This window comes from Tympanuchus pallidicinctus, unplaced genomic scaffold, assembly GCF_026119805.1.
Source record: "Tympanuchus pallidicinctus isolate F22 unplaced genomic scaffold, pur_lepc_1.0 scaffold5, whole genome shotgun sequence".
Taxonomy (NCBI): Eukaryota; Metazoa; Chordata; class Aves; order Galliformes; family Phasianidae; genus Tympanuchus; species Tympanuchus pallidicinctus.
In genome coordinates this window covers 68,758,881-68,770,639 of record NW_026294769.1, presented here as the reverse complement: position 1 = coordinate 68,770,639, position 11,759 = coordinate 68,758,881, and the positions used below count along the sequence as shown (strand labels likewise).

Here is an 11,759-nt window from a genome sequence, read left to right as displayed (position 1 = left end):
ATCAAGCCCTGTATGTAAACACCATGAGTTTGCTTTCCCTTCTCCAGTGGAGGCTTTTTTCTTGCATCATTTTATCTTGGTTTGTAGCATTATTTTAATTCACAATCTCAATGTATTCACCTGCAGCTAACACTCATTGTTCCTTTAGCTGCTATACATTTCCCCCTTCCCTGCCATTTACTTCCCGATTAATCGACAGCAATCGCATTCCCCCACAGCTTTCATTTCACTAGGCTGAGCAAATCTCATTTGCCCATTTCACGGCTCCATCCTGCTGGCGGCTTAGAGTCATCTCATATACCAGAATTTTTCCCCTCTTTAATTGGAAGCAAATGAAGAGCTGCTATCTCAAGGCAGATGGTTCTATTCATTCCTAAGGGTAGGTTTCACCTCATTTCACTTGGTCTAAAGTGCACATTGTCAGCTCCCTCAAATCTGCTGACTCCTTTCCAGCCACAAAGCAACCCCTAGCCCAAGCCTTTCTACAGATCCAAGGAGATAGTAGAAGTTTGGGAACAGTGCAAAGTCATGATAGCCTTGGATGAGGCTTATTTTGAGCCACAAGTGTATTTAATTAACAGCGGTGAATGTGGACTGTCAGCATATAACGCAGGATGGGCCTTCTTCCCCATATCTTCAGAAGAAGCTATTTTGAATCCACGCTTACATAAAGAACAAGTAGCTCAGCTCTGTCTGTAACTTCTGATAGCTCATCCTCAGCACACACACACTTTGACCCACCAGTCTCATTCACCCCTCGCTTCTAACACAACCACCAGTAATCCCAGTAGTACCAGTCCACCTGCTTCACAGAATCACAGAATGGCTTGGGTTGAAAGGCCTCAAGGATCATGAATCTCCAACCCCCCGTCACAAGCAGGGCCACCAACCTCCACATTTAATACTAGACCAGGCTGCCCAGAGTCCCATCCAATCTGGTCTTGAACACCTCCAGGGACGGGGCATCCACAGCCTCTCTGGGCAGCCTGTTCCAGCACCTCACCACTCTCTCTGTAAAGAACTTCCCCCTGACATCCAACCTAAATCTTCCTTCCCTCAACTTAAAAATAATTTCCCCATGTCCTGCTGTTATCTTTCAAAGAGTTGATTCCCCTCCTGTTTGTAGGCTCCCTTTAAGTACTGGAAGGGTGCAATTAGGTCACACCACAGCCCTCTTTTCTCCATGCAGAACAAACCCAGCTTCCTCAGCCTATCTTCATAAGCTTCATCAAAGACCAGGTGAATACAGTCTACTACATTAATCTTTCCTTGAGAACCACTCTATATCTCAAATACACTTTTTCTTGTTTAATCTTCTTCTGGAAAATATAGGTTGCCTTTTATCCAACTAGCAATGTATCTCATGTTTATCTCCAGATCTTAATGTTTCCTTCTGAATTTGTTCTACAATATGACACCATAAAAATCTTAGATTAACTGCCCTCTGTGTTTTAAAAGAAATTTCCTTCCAAATTCCTCAATGCAGGTTATAATCTATCTGCTTTACAGATCTATCTGCATCCATCTGCTTTACAGAAAGAGTATTTTCAAGTCTTTGAATTCTTTTGTCCAGCTCTCATTTCTGATCATTAAAGCAACTCCTTCGTTCACCCAACTTTGGCCTTCTGGAATCAGGTACTTGTACTTATAATCTTGGTTTTATCTAGACATACAATTTAAGTAGAAAAAGGTCACGATCAGTTACTTCACAGTCATCCGTTATGACAAGTCTTTCCATAGCAGCTGATTTGTTAACATCAGGTAGAAAACAGCACTGTGGATAACTTAATGCTGCCTTAGTAGGTCTGCAGAGAAATAATACAACCTAAATATTTTCCAGTCTACATCTGGGTGATTTAATTTTTCCAGACCATTTCAATTTCTAGACTCTTTTTTTTCCCCTCTAGTAGCATCTCAGATACTCTGTTCTACATGGAGCTCCAATCCTGTGGGTTAACATCAGCACTACCCCCAGCCCCACCGCTCAGCTGTATTCCCTGGAGCAATCCTGTCTACACCATTTATCCCTGCTCAGCTTGTCCCACCAGCTGAAGGGATTGGGCAATGTTATCTCAACACTTACATCTGGCAAGACAAAAATCTCCCTATTCTATGTAGCTTATTACGTTGCTTTTCTACCAATGAGCATAAATGTCGTTCCACAGTAAATTAAGCTGTGACTAACATCTGTCAGGTGTGGCTCACTGTTCTTCTCATTGTTTTCCCAGGGGATTACTTCCACACACAATTAGTGCTCTGTTTTCTTAGTGTGTTTAACTTAATATAGCATGTAGAGCCCTTGTAACACGTGCAGTGTCCTTTGAGGGAGAATATTTATCTCAGAAACTGCACAGTAGCAGAGTTTGTGTGCTTCTGTGACATTCAAGAGAGATGAAACAGTTAGCTGGTACTGATGAGACAAGCACACTAGCCTGACTTTGAAAAGGTTCTTCTGTGTTACTGTATTTATTTTGTTTGAGTCACAAAAAAGAAAAAAAAAAAAAAAAAAGCTAAAAAAAAGCACTCTTGTCAAAATGTTTCTTTAACAGGCCTTGCTTGCCATTCTTGTGTGCTGGAGACTCAAACACAGATCTACTAGACACTTCAACCTCACCAACATTTGTTTTCTGAGTCTAAATCTAATCTCACCTTCCAGTTTACTCCTGATTATCCTGGGGGTAGCTGCAATGAAATGAAATGAAATGATGCTAATAAATACGCAATCAGGTAATGCATCAGTTTTCAAGTCTTCAGCTGGGAACAGATGAAGATTTTGAGCTGAAGTGGCTGAAGCACAGTAGGCTCCTGATGCAGAAAGGTAAATCAGGTGAATTTTACTCCTGACCCTTTCTGTAGGTGACGTCTGAACTACCAAAAATGGTGCTTTATGTTGGGGAGATTGTGCATGCTACACGTGTATAAAACACTCCAAATTTTCCACATGAATTTAACCTCCTTTATTCTGACAGATGTATTACAGTTTTATCTAATTTATAATATCCTCGAAGTGTTTTATTCCCATCTTCTATTCATTATTTCTTTTGAGCTTTATATTGCTCTTGCAGAAAAACAACAAAAACCCACAATACTTATCTGAGAGTATAATAGCAAGGCAGTATTTCATAGCTAGGATTGTTTTTTACGTAAGTTTGCTGAGGGCTTGGCTTGAGATCCAGACTTGCTGCATATTTCTGCTAATCAAGCTTCTGGTATTTACTGTGCATATTTATGTGCTACAGCACTGAAACGTTTTTCTAACTTTCCTAGATATTCACTGAGAGCAAGTTGTGCCATATCACAAAATGCTTTCATATCCAGCACTAAGGAGTCCTAAAAGCTAAAAACATTCTCTGTACTATAATTTGATCTCAGAGGAAAACATGCTCTGATATGAAAGCCATCTCAGATGCAGTACTGTACACACATGCTGAAATCACCAGTCATGCATCAGTCCCACTCAACCCTTGCAGACTTCTTGCTATTTGAACTCCCACATCAATCAGAGAAAGGTGTTGCATGGTTTTTTATGTTCTTCCCTCTTTGTTTTTAAAGCCCTCCAATTCCAGAGTCTAATTTTGGGCATTTTGATGGCTGAGGACTTTATCTAAAACCTTGTTTCAAACCTCTGAGCAATTCTCAGGAACAGATAACCAGCTGCCATTTATATGTTTTGGATCAGAGGACAGGATCACAATTATGCAAAATCCAAAGCGAGATAGGACATAAGTCCCGTGCATTGCCTGCAAAAAGTAAGCCAACACCTGAACCGATTGTCATCAGATACTTCTAAAAAGTTTATAATCTTGTTTTTATTATGGACTTCTCCAAAAGTAATGCCTCCTATTTTACTATGCTGTCCAACAATGTTGGAGGCAGATGTTGGTGATATGGCAATAGAGGTTGAACCTTCCTACCAGTATCTCTTTAAATTTTGTTGCAGTGTGACAGACAGACAGCAGCAGAGGGGCAGAGGGTATGAATCCCAGAATCATAAAATCACTGAGATTGGAAAAGACCTCCAAGATCATCCAGTCCAACCATCCACCTATCACCAATACTTCCTACTAAACCACGTCCCTCAGTACAACATCCAAATGTTTGTTTCGCACTTCCAGGGGCAGTGACTTCACCACTTTTCTTCATGAAGGAAAACCGTGTCATTTAATTCCTCCACGAGGAAAATATGGCACCCATTGACATTCATGGATACTTGCTGAACGTCTACAGAGAACAAACAGTGGATGTGAGCATGGTGAGGCAGTGGTAGTGTATTTCAGCAGTGGCAACAGTGACAGTGACAATGGGTCACCTCCAAAGGAGCAGATTCTTATGAGTGCAGCATGCATGCTCTTGTTCATTACTGGCTGAATTGTAGAGCTAATGGTGGTGACTATGTTGAAAAATAGTGTTTTGTAACTGAGAATTTGTTCTATCAAGTGGTGTTATTATGATCTTTGTATCTGTTGTAGTTTCCATGGAAATAAGTAGCATTACTTTAGGAGTGACCCACATACTTACTGCACTTATGAAGCAATGTATGCAACATAATGGCAGTGCCTCTTCTACATTCAAATAAAGAATGCCATTTATTTCCTCAGTGGAAATAACATACATAGACCAACTGTCTCTCATATCAGTCAGAACAAACAAGTGGTGCAAAGTTCTGTCACGGTCAATAATCCTAATGTTTACAAAGTTTTGAAGTATTTAATCTCCTTCACAGCTAAACATAATAGACAATAGGTGTCTTTCTGTACAATACATTATAAACGCGTATGATTAGCTGCAATAAAAATATACAGATTTAACAGTAAAACCATCTGTGTGGAGTTGGCGTTGGACTGGAGACACCGTATTTCTCTGTGGCAGTTGTGACAGCAACCAGGCAGCATTTCAGTGTGTAAAATGGTTTGCATCAGCAGTAATAGTGGGGAAGCTGAGGATGGGGCATTTGTTGGCCATGCTCCCACTTACCCCCATTGGTAGCATGGTTTATTGGATCACAGAATCATAGAATCATTAAAGTTGGAAAAGATTTCTAAGATTGTTTAGTCCAATCATCAACCCATCACCATCATGACCACTAAAACATGTCCCTCATTGTCACATCTACACACTTATTGAACACCTCCAGGGATGGTAACTTCATCACCTCCCTGGGCAGTCTGTTCCAATAACTCATTACTCTTTCACAGAAGAAATTCTTCCTAATATCCAACCTGAACTTACCTTGGCACAACTTAAGGCCACTATCTCTTGTCCTATTACAGTTGCCTGCAAAAAGAGGCCAACTACCACCTCACCACAACTTCCTTTTAGGGAGCTGTAGAGAGCAATAAGGTCTCCCCTGAGCCTCCTCCAGACTGAACAATCCCAGTTTTCTCAGTCACTCCCCATAAAATTTGTGCTCCAAACCCTTTACAGCTTCATTGCCCTTCTCTGGACACTCTCCAGGGCCTCAATGTCTTTCTTGTAGTGAGGGACCCAAAACTGAACACAGTATTCAAGGCATGGCCTCACCAGTGCAAGCATAGGAGGATGATCATCTCCCTGCTCCTGCTGACTGCAATATTTCTGATACAAGCCAGGATGCCATTGGCTTCCTTGGCCACCTGGACTCACTACTGTCTCATGTTCATGCGGTTGTTGTTTAGTACCTCCAGATCCTTCTCTTCTGCACAGCTTTCCAGCCACTCTGACCCAAGCCCACAGCAATTGGTGTTGTTGTGACCAAAGTGTAGGACCTGGCACTTGGTTTTACTGAAGCTCGTAACTGGCCTTAGCCCATTGATCCAGCCCATAGCACTTAAGTTTCATTGCGAATATTTTGGAGCAAGCCAGCCATTCTGAATGACAATTTATTTACACAGGCAAGGAGAAATAGCTTCTTGGCAACTGTGTACAGACCAAATGCTGGTTTTCTATTTTAACTCCTTCTTCTTGGCCAAGACACAATGGCAATTGGCTTGTTTGAAAGATGGCAAGTTACCTACTGCAAAGAGCCCAAATGTGGAGAAAGCGAACACAAGTCCAAACTGCACTCTCAATTTACATCTCATTGAAATTTATAACATTGGTTCTGGTCCTGAAAAGCTTTTAAAATAATCAAAATAATTTATTTTAATTGCAAATCTGGATTTACTATAAAATAGACATGACGTGCTGGCCAGTCCAAGGAAATAAGGAAGTGCGTGGACATAGGTGTGTCAGACTGAAACCCGTTCTGACTTCAAGCATCTGCTGCATCATTGGTTGCAAGCAGCCAGGAAAGGACAAGAAACAAAGCCAATCAAATGTGAATCATTGGGTACTTACCAGCAATTAGCATCATTTTTAAAACTGCCAAGAGTGACTAAGCTGACGTTCTAAGCACTACATTGTTTAGGAAGTTAACAGGAGGTTGGCAAAAAAAAAAAGTCCAACCTTAAAAAAAAAAACCAACAAAGTCATCATACTGTGAATGTCAGCGTCTCTCAGCTCCTCCTCTGCCACCACTTCGGTCCAGCCCTCTTGTAGTGTGTCACTGAGCAAACTGCAGCTCCTCTGGGATGGGGTGTTTTGAGGTGAGTGAGCCCCAGCTCTGCCCACATGTGGTTCACCAGTGTGTAAGGGGAGAAAAGCAGTGAAATTGCTTCATTTCTCCTCTTTTCTGATCAGTGCCAGTGATAATGATTTCCCTGTTACAGCTTGTAGACATCAGCACACCACTGTGTCAATGCATAGGAGGGCTCAAATCTGAGTCTTAAATAAAAAGGGTTTTGGTTCCAGCACAGCATGTTTGTGAAACATGTACTGACAAGACAAAAAAAAAAAAAAAAAAACTGTTCTGCATGGCTTGTAAAACATATGTTAAAAATTCTGCATCATAGACCAGCTTTAAATTATTCATTTTTAATTCCTTCAGCCTTGAAGAGCCTTTAAACAATCCTGCCACTGAGGGAACAGCTATAAAATAAAATACTGGCTACTTAAAATTATAGAGAAAAATGCTTTACCTAGACAGGGTTTCTGAATTTTAAGATATGAACAAAGGGCTGGATCCCCACTTGGTGAAAGCTGATAGAGCTGCTTTGATGTCTGTATAGCAATCCCCCATCAGCAGCTGAAAGCCCTGGCCCTGAGTTTAGAATAGATTGCGTTTATCCACATAAGAAGACAAGCAAGATTTGCATGGTTAGTTCAAACTATTTCATATCCACTGAGCTGTTGAGGAAATGTTGTCTGTGAAACAAATCCTGGAGTCTTTCCCAAAAACATCTAAATGACACTTGGTAGGGAAACGCTGATATAAAGGGGAGCAGATCCAACCCTCCAGGCTGAATCCTGCTGTAATTACTCCTGCATTAACAGAGAGCATTTTGCTACCTGCACACACACTGGGGAGCATCAGAGAAGTTACAAGCATCCAGAGAAGTTAACTGATAGAACAAAGAGAAGTAGGTTCCATGCTCGCTGTTGCAGGGGGATGCGGTCTTGTTCTCTCTTGCTCAGATTCTCTGTGTTTGTGGTGGCAGTGGCTGAGACCTGACCTCCATGCCCCACAAATGTCCTCCTCCATGCCTCATCATGGCACTTCTCCACGCCCCAGCGAGGCCCTTCTCCATGCTACACCATGACACTTGTCCATGCCCCAGAAAGGCCCTTCTCCATGGTACACCATGGCACTTCTCCATGCCCCAGAAAGGCCCTTCTCCATGCCCCACCAAGGCCTTTCTCCATGCCTGACCACAGTGCTTCTCCATGCCCCACCAAGGCTCTTCATGCTCTGCCATGGCACAGATACAGGATATCATAGAATCAGAACGGCTTGGGCTGGAAAAGACTTCAAAGACCACCTAGTTCCATCTTTCCATCCTTAGGAGATCTCATCACTCTCTCCATAACCTCAATGTTTTTATAGGTGGGATCCCAAAGGCTGCTGTATAGTCTGAGAGCTGGCAAGCCGTTCCCAGAGACTTCCTCACAGACAGACCCACTTACCCACAGTCATCAGGAAGCAAATGAAGCAGAAAACTCAACCACTTTGCTTGAAGGTATAGGAGGGTTACAGAAGCTGTCATGGTTGATCACACAGAGTTCCCTCAGGAGCTATCCCACCTCCAGCAGCTCTTGGAGAAAGAGCTAATTAATACTGTTTTCCCCCCAACAGCAATTTTTTGTCTTAATACACTCTGTGTGAAATTTTGAACAAAGTATTTTTTTTTTTCACCCTCTTTACTTTTAACTTCTTCCACACCCCACTTAGGAAGGACACAACATGATGTTGCTCTATGGCACCCAGAGGCAGAGTTGGGATGTGGGAGTCCCCCTGTGGGTTTATGAGCTAGTTTATGGATCTGTGGGTAAATGGGTCCATGCTCAGCCTGTCACAGGTGCTCAAACCAAATGCAAATATCTGCAGAGTGGTAAGCAACGTGGCACCGGTCTGCAACCACACTTTATGCCTTTAACTAATGCAACCATGGAAATGAGCTCGGCAATGATTGATGACTTACAGCTCCTACATAGCACCTTACAGCTTCCAGTGGAAGTCAGTTGTGCTGGATGCAATAAACCAACAACGTGGGCAGTATGGATAAATAAATTAATAACTGTAAACTCATATGCTTCACACAGCTACTTATTTCCCAGCTGCCCAGCATCCTTCAGAGCTCACATACACTGTGGATATGTATCTTCTATAGCCCACAGTGGGATCGGGGAGAGGAGCAGAGCGGTATTTGCTTTTCTGGAGGTGCTATAAACTCTGCGCTTCTCGGCTCAGCTCCAACCCTCGCACACCAACACTAAAAAAGCCAGCATTATGTTGTTAAATAGTTAGAGCATACACTTTATCAGTTGAATGTATCTGTCTGGGGTTTTCTTTAATGATGCTTTTTAATTCAACAGCATTTTATAGCAGTCTTAAAAATGTCAGATGCGAGACACAAGGATGATATTATTTACGATGCACACTTTTTTATTATTATCATTAATGACACAAAACACACTTTCACCCCTGAGGAGCACTGAATTTCCTTCCACTGAATTTTCTTCCCGCTGCCATCACCTCTGGGATCCCTACGAGGACAATGTTGGTGTCCCAGCGATGGGGGTGGATGGAAGGCACTTCAGGGTGGTCATCTGGGGAGCGGGTAGAAAACGTCGAGTAGGGGAGAAGGCGGTCTCGGCACCCATCGGACAGGACAGCCCCGCGCACAGCACGCGGCAGGCCGGCTGCCCGGGTATTGCCCTGCCCAGCTCCGAGGAGGAGCCGCGGGGGCTCTGCGCCGTCCACGTGGCTGGCTGGGGGCGCGCTGTATGAGCGTGCGGGAGGCCGGGCGGGAGGGAAGGGGAGGGACGGGGCGCCCGGAGCGGCTCCGCGGGCAGCGGAGACAGCAGTAACAGGAGCAGCAGTAGCAGCAGCAGCAGCACCGCCGCCGCAGCGCCGATCGCCCATCGCCGGCCATGGGGTTTGGCCGCCCGCCGGCCTCTCGCGCCCCGCCGTGAGTACCGCGGGACCCCTCTACCTTCCTCCTCTTCCTCCTTCCCTCCCGCTTACCTGCAAATCCCGCTCACCCCGCTGCAAACGGCGCGGCGGGAGCCAACACCCCTCCCCACTCCTCATTAAGTTCTTTATTTGGGGGTTATTTCTCTTCTCGCCTAGAAGCAGAAAGAGCGGCTCCGGCGCCGCGCCGCTCCTTTGCGGGGAGGCAGCGGCCGCGCAGCCGGGAGCGCCCCGCGGGGAGCGGCCGCGGGGGCGGCGGGAGCGGCGCAACTTCAGGACATCCCCGGGGCCGCTCCGGGTCCCGGCTGCCGCCTCCGAGCCGCTCGCCTGCCTCAGTCCCGCACCCGCCTGTCTATTATGATCATTATTATTTGTTCTCTTTTTTTTTTTTTTTATTTTTTTTTTTACTCGCTCTGCCGGTGTTGCTCCGTTAGAGGAAGGAAGCGGACCTTAGGTACCCGCACATCTCCGCCGGCAGTATTAATTTCCAGCGCAGTGTAAATAACTAATCTTCGAGGTCAGCAGTTTGTCAGCTGTTCGTATGGCTCTTGGTGTCTCTCCTAGCCAACAGTTGGTGCTTGCCCTGGTGGATCTTAGCTTTGTTGAAAATGGACACAAAATGGTCAAAATTGCTTTGGTGTGCGTTGACTCATTTGAGATGTGTGGTTTTTGTACAACTCTTTATAAAGCTTGAGTTCCTCTGTGTTCAGTACTCCAAAATAACTCATTGATATATAACCTTAAGACAGAATTATATTTTTGCCTGCTAGGCATGCATGTAGAAGGGAGAACCTCCCTGGCTATGGATCATTTCGAGGAGATTGGAAGGGTGACAAAGCCCTTGTAATCTTCTGGGTCTGTTTTCATAAGCTCCTGAAGCTCTCTTGGAAAAGGAAATTAAATTTCAGCATGGAAAAGAAACAGGAAATGTGAGGATATGAAAAAGAAACTCCACCTTTTATTTCGATCCCATCCTTGTGCATTCCTCCTGAGCGTTGGTGCTCTTGGCTGACATAAGGCACAAAGAAGCATTGCCCCTTACTGGAGCCTTCCTGCCACTTGACAGCTGAGAGTGCACTCTCCTCCTGTTTGTTAGGCACATGGCTTTAGCTGGAGGGCTCGCTCTGTGCAGAGCATTCGCTTTGGAATAGTTGGGTTCCTACTTGGTCTCCACTTGGATCCCTGCTTAGTGTCCCATGTGATCTTTTGCCTGTATCTTCACCCATTCTCAATTTTTATGGCCTGACCTACAGCCTGTGGGACGCTGCCCGCTGTAATGCTTTGGCAGAGCTGCTCTTGTGTTAGAAGCTGGGGTTTGCCCCAGGCTACCTGTCCCACTTTTAGCTGTGCTTCAGGTCCCTTCTGGGAGCATAATGATTTTAAATGCTTTTGAATTTTCAAGCTTATGAATGGTTGGGTGTGAATTAAAAGAGTTTGTGAGTTGTTTTCTTGTTTTGCACTTACTTTCTTGGTTATCCTGGAGGCGGCAGATCCTCCGTGTAGGTCCGTGGGGAACTTGTTGCTGTATCCCCTTCCCACTTCCTCACTCTGTTTGCTTCATTTGGGTGCTGCTAGGAGGTAACATTTCAGCAGGTTTAAATCCTAAGCAGCGACAAAGCTGCACTCTGTAGCCCGACCCAAGCAGCTTGTGGTCTCTTCACCACCAGGTTTTTCAAGTACACTTCTGTCAGATATACTTCTGTTGCACTTTTCTGCTAGGAGCACGTGAGAGCACTGTCTGAAAGAGCAAAAAGAGGGAACAGTTCAGTTCCACATTCTTTGGGCTTGCTGTTTGTGTATGGTTTGCTTGTGCATGGGAACACTGAGTTGCTCTGTTTGTATCAATTTTTCACACATCCCAACCAGAAGAGAACTCTCAGCCTGGATTGCAGTTTTTCTTCCAAACTTGATATTACTAACAGTACAAGAATCGCAACTGCAAAGGTAACTTTTAACACTAAACATCATTTTGTTTAAGACTTCACCTAATCAGTTTGCTTTTCTGTTGCTAGAAAACTGGGAGTAATTTGAGAGGAAATCGTGGTCATGCAGATGGAAGTTTCATCCCCTTGGCTATCACAGCGTCCTTTATCTCAAATACATTGCAAATGCTGCTGTTAAATGATAGCAGTAATTCCTTTTTTTTTATTAAGGATGCCTTGCAGAAGTGTTTTCAGAAGTGTAGTGAAGCAGAAATGTGCTTCTAAGAGCAGATCCGGCTCCACAGCAAATTTAACATGCTGTTAATCCCACCACCTGGTGGAGCTTTTTA

At 44.2% G+C, this 11,759-nt stretch overlaps 1 protein-coding gene across 1 annotated transcript in view; it reads left to right on the top strand.

The window, feature by feature from the left end:
- The first annotated feature begins 9,338 nt into the window (after positions 1-9,338).
- Positions 9,339-11,759, top strand: part of ST3GAL1 (ST3 beta-galactoside alpha-2,3-sialyltransferase 1) — a 70,714-nt gene continuing 68,293 nt past the window's right edge. Inside the window, exon 1 of the mRNA XM_052703600.1 lies at positions 9,339-9,485. The gene's annotated coding sequence lies outside the window, so the exon portion shown is untranslated. The remainder of the gene's footprint in view (positions 9,486-11,759) is intronic.